The sequence below is a fragment of the Carya illinoinensis genome, chromosome 14 (genome assembly GCF_018687715.1).
Source record: "Carya illinoinensis cultivar Pawnee chromosome 14, C.illinoinensisPawnee_v1, whole genome shotgun sequence".
Classification (NCBI taxonomy): domain Eukaryota; kingdom Viridiplantae; phylum Streptophyta; class Magnoliopsida; order Fagales; family Juglandaceae; genus Carya; species Carya illinoinensis.
The window spans coordinates 16372572-16378571 of NC_056765.1; positions in this window are offsets into that span (position 1 = coordinate 16372572).

Here is a 6000-nt window from a genome sequence, read left to right on the forward strand (position 1 = left end):
ACATGACTTGAATGTGAAATATATGAATTTAGAATCTTGTTTATCGATAAACTTAATTAATAAAGTGACCATACAGGTGCTATACGGGTTCCCTTGAGCCTTGTGTCCCTGCCGATTATCGTATCACAAAACAGGTATCTACACTAGCTGTGAGTATGTTAATACATACTCCACAGTTGTTATGGCCCCATATATTCTAAGTGTCATAATTGTTGTGTCTCATGTAGTGTATGCTCTAAAGTTGTTGTGGCCCCATGAATTGTTTGTGTCATAATTGTTGTGGACACACGTAAAATAAAATATAGCTCTATCGAGTTAGTGCCTAGCGCACTCCGGTGACCAGCTAGTTAGACCCCATTCATAACTTGTTGACTATACTTCGTCAACCCAGGGAATTTCACACCTATTTAGACACTATAGTGTAAACAAAGAAGTTTCACTAGGATATAGCCCCATCCTAGTGCTTAGGGTCATGATTGAAATGAATAACTTAACAAGATTGTTCTTGAGATACAAAAAATTGTATTCGAGACGGGATGTGACATGAAGAAGAAAGAACAGAAGTCCTGACATAGAATAAGGTGATATGAAAGTAAAACAACAGACATGATGTACTTTGAGACATAAACGTAATAGAAAAAACTTCATAACATGATATACATGTGATAGACAACATTTTATAACATGGCATAACATATGATAGACAATATTTTGTAACATGGCTAACATGTGATAGACAACATTTCGTATAACAAGGCATAACATGAAATAGTGAATATTACATGACATGACATATATGTAATAGATGGCATACATAATGTGACATACTTCCAATAGATAGAAACATGTGACATACTATATCATGTAATAGATAAGTATTTCATGACAGAATAATTCATGTAACGTATAAATGTGTGATGACATGGCATGGCATATATAACAATATATGAACATAAACTGTAATTCCCTTACCTATCACACATTCACAGTAAACTGATAGTAAGTTAAGAGCTACCTTATCTCAATCGTCGAGTTCTATGAAAATAAAGTACAAAACACAAGAAACTGCAAGTGGGCATTCTAAAAGTTATAAATTTAATTACTAACAATTAGAAACGTGTAAAAGAGACAACTTAGAGTAAAATTACCATTTTACCCTCTACATGTGGGAAAATGACAATTTTACTCATAACTTGAGGATTTCACATCCTAACTCCAAAATTTACAAAAATTTACATTCCTCATGTAAATTTTGTCCTAAACTCAAATGTCAATTCTGAAAAATTTAAAACAATTCACAACTATGGGAAACTCACTATGGCCGAAACATCCATAGGCTATTTCTCTATATTTTCATTGCAATTTCTTCCAACCTCAAAACTCATGATAAAATCAAAATTTTGCACCAAATATCTTTCTATCGTAACTTTAAAACCATACTTAAAACATCCATTAAGAAAAAGCTAATCATCCACACCAAACTTTTTGTAAAAAAATCCAAACTTTTTAACAAATAGCAAACCCTTGAATCATAAGCTTTGACCCTAAATCAAAATATCTCTAAGAATTCCAAAAAATAAAATCTTACTTCTAACATATTTATAAAATCATCCTAAGATCAACCATTCTTTAAATCATCAAACAGAAGTCACCAAAAATCACAAAATAACACTAGGACTTTTTGGTTTTACACTTACTCCAAAAACAGAAACTTTTTTCTTAACTAGCTTTGATCCATGGCTTAAAAAGATGAGATCTTCAAACTAAAACATCACAGGATTTAAAAATGTGTCCTAAAGAAGATCCATTTGTCAAATCTAAAATCACGTGCCTAAAAATCAACAAAACATGGATCTAACCCAAAAATTTCAAATCTTAGGCCTAACCGAAATCCTCTTGCATAGAAAAATTGTATCTTTGAAACTAATATTAAATATCTTCAAAATAATATCCTAACATGCAAATAAGAGACTTAGAATTATCATATACAAATATCAAAGCTTCTAGAGTAAGATCAAACCACGAAATATTCAAACTTTCTCAAAATAAAAACTATCTTTCCTCTTCTAGTTTTCAAGTTTCTAGATCTAAGAAAATATATCATCAAAAGCTTTGTTCATGCAAAAATACCTCAATGTACATTCATAAAAACATGCTAACAACACTCCATAAAATGTTCGGACCAAGATATGTCCATTAGCTCGGTAAAAAATTACAAAACATAACATACTCTCCAATTTAACTCCCATAATGATCTTTCCATGGTTAAAAATACTTTTGACCAATCAAATGACCATGGAATAAGTAGAATAACATATCCATGGAAACTAAACTCAAATATGAACAACTTTGATGAGGGTTTATTGTATAAAAAATACTTACAAAGGATTAAAAAGCTCCACACAAAAAGACCCAAAAATCTGCCAGAGAGAGCTCTTTTGGGTTTTCCTCTAAGAATGGAGTGAAGAAGTGATGAAAGGGAGTGAAATGTGTCTTACACGACTTTAGACTTCTAGTGGGGGGAGGTATGGGCTTGAATGACCATTGATTGGAAGTGGCTTTGTCACATAAAGTAGTGAATAGTGAGGGGCAAGGACTACCTCCTGCAATTGTGAGGTATGGAGGATGATGAGGTGAATTTCTCATTTACATCAAGACACTATTGGGTGTAGCCAAGGGCAGTGGATGGCCTGCCATGTGAAAGAGGATACTTCTTCAAGAAGCTTTGCCAAGATGGCCAAATTCGTGGGCCATGGTGGGCCTCAACCACGTGGGCTTCAACTTGGGGTTTAAAAGGGGTTTGGTTAGGGTTTGGAATGCTATAAAGCCCAAATCTAATTTTTATGGCCCAATCAATTTTTTAAGGTTTAAAAAGTTGGATAGTGATGTCATAACAAGAATTTGGCGAATTAATAGCTTATAGAAGTGATTTAATCAAGTGATTAAACGTAATGCTAGAAATTGGATTAAAAAGAGTTTGAAGGCCAACTTTAGGGTTTAGAGAAACCGTTTAGGATTTTGGTTTCAACCAAGCTTTTGGGGTTTCAATTGGATTCCAACCATTTCGGATTTCACTAGGGTTGAAACCCTCTTTGATCTGGCTCAATTTGGCTGATCAGATGAAAAAATGGGATTTTGCTTAGGTGGCATGATCTCACACTTTGATTCCTTCACAATCTATCTCATGGTTCCTCTTTGTGCCAAGTGTCAACAACTATTCACTAAGTGTGAATAAGATCTTTTCAAGTGTCCAAATAAAACGTCCCTAGCCAATTTGGACATTTCATATTGTGATTTAAAAAATACTGCACTAGGTGCTACTATTAAGGTTACTATTAACTCTAAAAAAGTGAAAAATAAATTTTGCACTATAAAATATTTGTGCAAACCTAACTGTACAATTTTTTTTTTATCAAAATTAAACTCCAAAATGCCTCAACAAAGCAAAACACATTTTAGAGCAAGCGTATTCTAACCATAACGTATTCTAACACTTCTAACTACTTTAAATAAATAAAATTACATCCTGACACTATAGTAAGTGATAACACTGATTATGCTGATAGACTAAAACCTATTCGATTAGTCAATTTATGAAAACTTGTAGAATTTTCATGAGGTTCTTAAAGTCTACAGAAATTCCACCAATGAATTTCTAGCAGGCTGTTACATCCAATCTATGAACTTCTTTGTCTTTTCTTCTCTTTGCTGTTTTTCATTTCATCAAGCAACTCCTTTATTTGTCATTTTACATCTTCAAAGACCTTTTTACATGCTTCTACATTGCCTGGAATTCCAGCTAGATAATGCTTCAACCAAGTGATCCCGCCACGTCTAATTACTTTATTACAATATAAACATTTAGTAGTATTTCTTGCCCTGGGCACTGCACATGCATGGGCCCATGCTGGATCTTCTGATCTTACAGGAGCAAGTGTTGAAGTTGAAGTCATACCACCAGTTGATTGACAACTAGACATTTTTAACTATAAAAGTATAAAACATTAACACTTATAAGTAAGCAAAATTAAATAATAATAAAAAGTCAAAAGAAGTAAGAAACTTAGAAATTTAGAAAGATGAACAACAACATTCATCATTTGAACTAAAATAATTAAAAGATAAACGAACAACTAATTATAAGCTAGTGGACCCACTTCCTCATTTCAATATAGCTTATGAGTTATTCCTAAAATAATTAGGAAGGTAGACCAAAATATGCGAGTTTTTGTTGAACCAAAGAATCCTAAATAAAATTCAAATACAACAACACCCAAATAACAAAATAAAGCATTAGACGTTAGACTCTTAGAGTAACAAAATGTTTCAGAGCATAAAGAATTTGAACTATTATGCAATTCAGTTCTATCAAGAACTAGTCTAAGCAACAAACTGGTTTAACTTTATAATTCTCAATTATGAGTTACACCTATCTGTAATGATAAGTTGAATGCAATAAACATATCTGAAAAATAAATAAATTAGACAAGCTGCATAGTGCATACTTTTAGCTTACCTACAATGTCTTTACCTACGGCTTCTACAAAAAATATATATGATAGAGTAAATTTATATTTTAGATTTAGATACACATGACGAACACGTATTACAGAATTTTCCTTCACTAACAACCATATATTCAGACCACAAAACAAAACCTACAAAAATGCTCGGGAAGAAACAAACAAACAAAAAAGGAAAAAAGAGAGAGCTTGAGAATAAAAAATTCTATACCAAATTACCAATCATAAATATTCAACACAGACTACATAACACATATCAATATCATACCAATGTTTCCCTGCGATCAACATTGGAGATGCGTATGCGAGACGAGCTAACAGAGACGATGGCGACATGCGACTAGACGAACGGCTTGAGCTGATGAGTTGATATCAAATCTTAATGATTAAATAAGAAAATAGATTAAAAAAATGCATGATCCTCTAAAATGTTATAAAATGTTAGTGATCAAGTTGATCTAACATTTCTTTTCATTTCGAAATTAGGTTTGCATGATCCTCAAAATCTAAATTATGAAAACTAAAAGATTATACCTTACCTGGGGGAAAAGTAACAAAAAATACTTGAATGATCTAATTATTAATATATAATTAAAATTCAATTATGCGGCACAATCTTAATCATCAAATTAAAATATAGTATTGTTTATGTGCATTACAAATTCTTTAGACTAATGCTATTATGTTTCCTAATTTCTTCCACTCACTTTACCCTCTTAACATGGCATTGTAAAATGTGGCACCACATGACTTATTAAAAAAAATAAAAAATATATATTCAAAATAAAATGTTATCCAAAAATATAGAAAGATGAACACTAAAAGCCTAGATTCACTATATTCTTTTATTTTTGTGTCATTAATTTTTTTAATAAGCCTTGTGACACCATATTGTAGTGCCATATCAAGAAATTTAAATAAGTGATCATATAATTAGGGAGTATATAGAGTAGAATTTCTAAATTCTTTATAGCTCGAAGATATATATAACATGCATGCCAACATGACTAATAGTTTAGGATGCAGGGTCGAACGACTGAAAATAATTTGTGTAGCCTCTTTCCTCTCCTAGGTTTCCTTCGTAGGTTTCCTTTGTAGAGGTTCCCTTACTGCCCTGGTGCAGTTTGTTCTTTTTTCATTTAAGAGTATGATTACGGAAGATGATCTTCCAGTTCTTTATACTAAGCTTTTGTTAACTGAAAAGGAAAGTGAGGAAGTGGTAATCAAATCAGATAAATTGGAGGATGTGTTGCCTCAAGGGGGGGGCGGGAAGTGTTTGTTTATGAAGTTGTTCACAAACAAATATTTCAATCGGGATGCGTTTAAGGGTACGATGCGGAAATTCTGGTGGCCACTTATGGGGGTTCGTTTCCAGGATCTTTTGGCAACATTTGTTATTGCTGAGTTTGAGGATCTCAGAGATAAAGAGAAGGTTCTGCAGGAGGGGCCATGGACATTTGATAAAAATCTGGTGTCG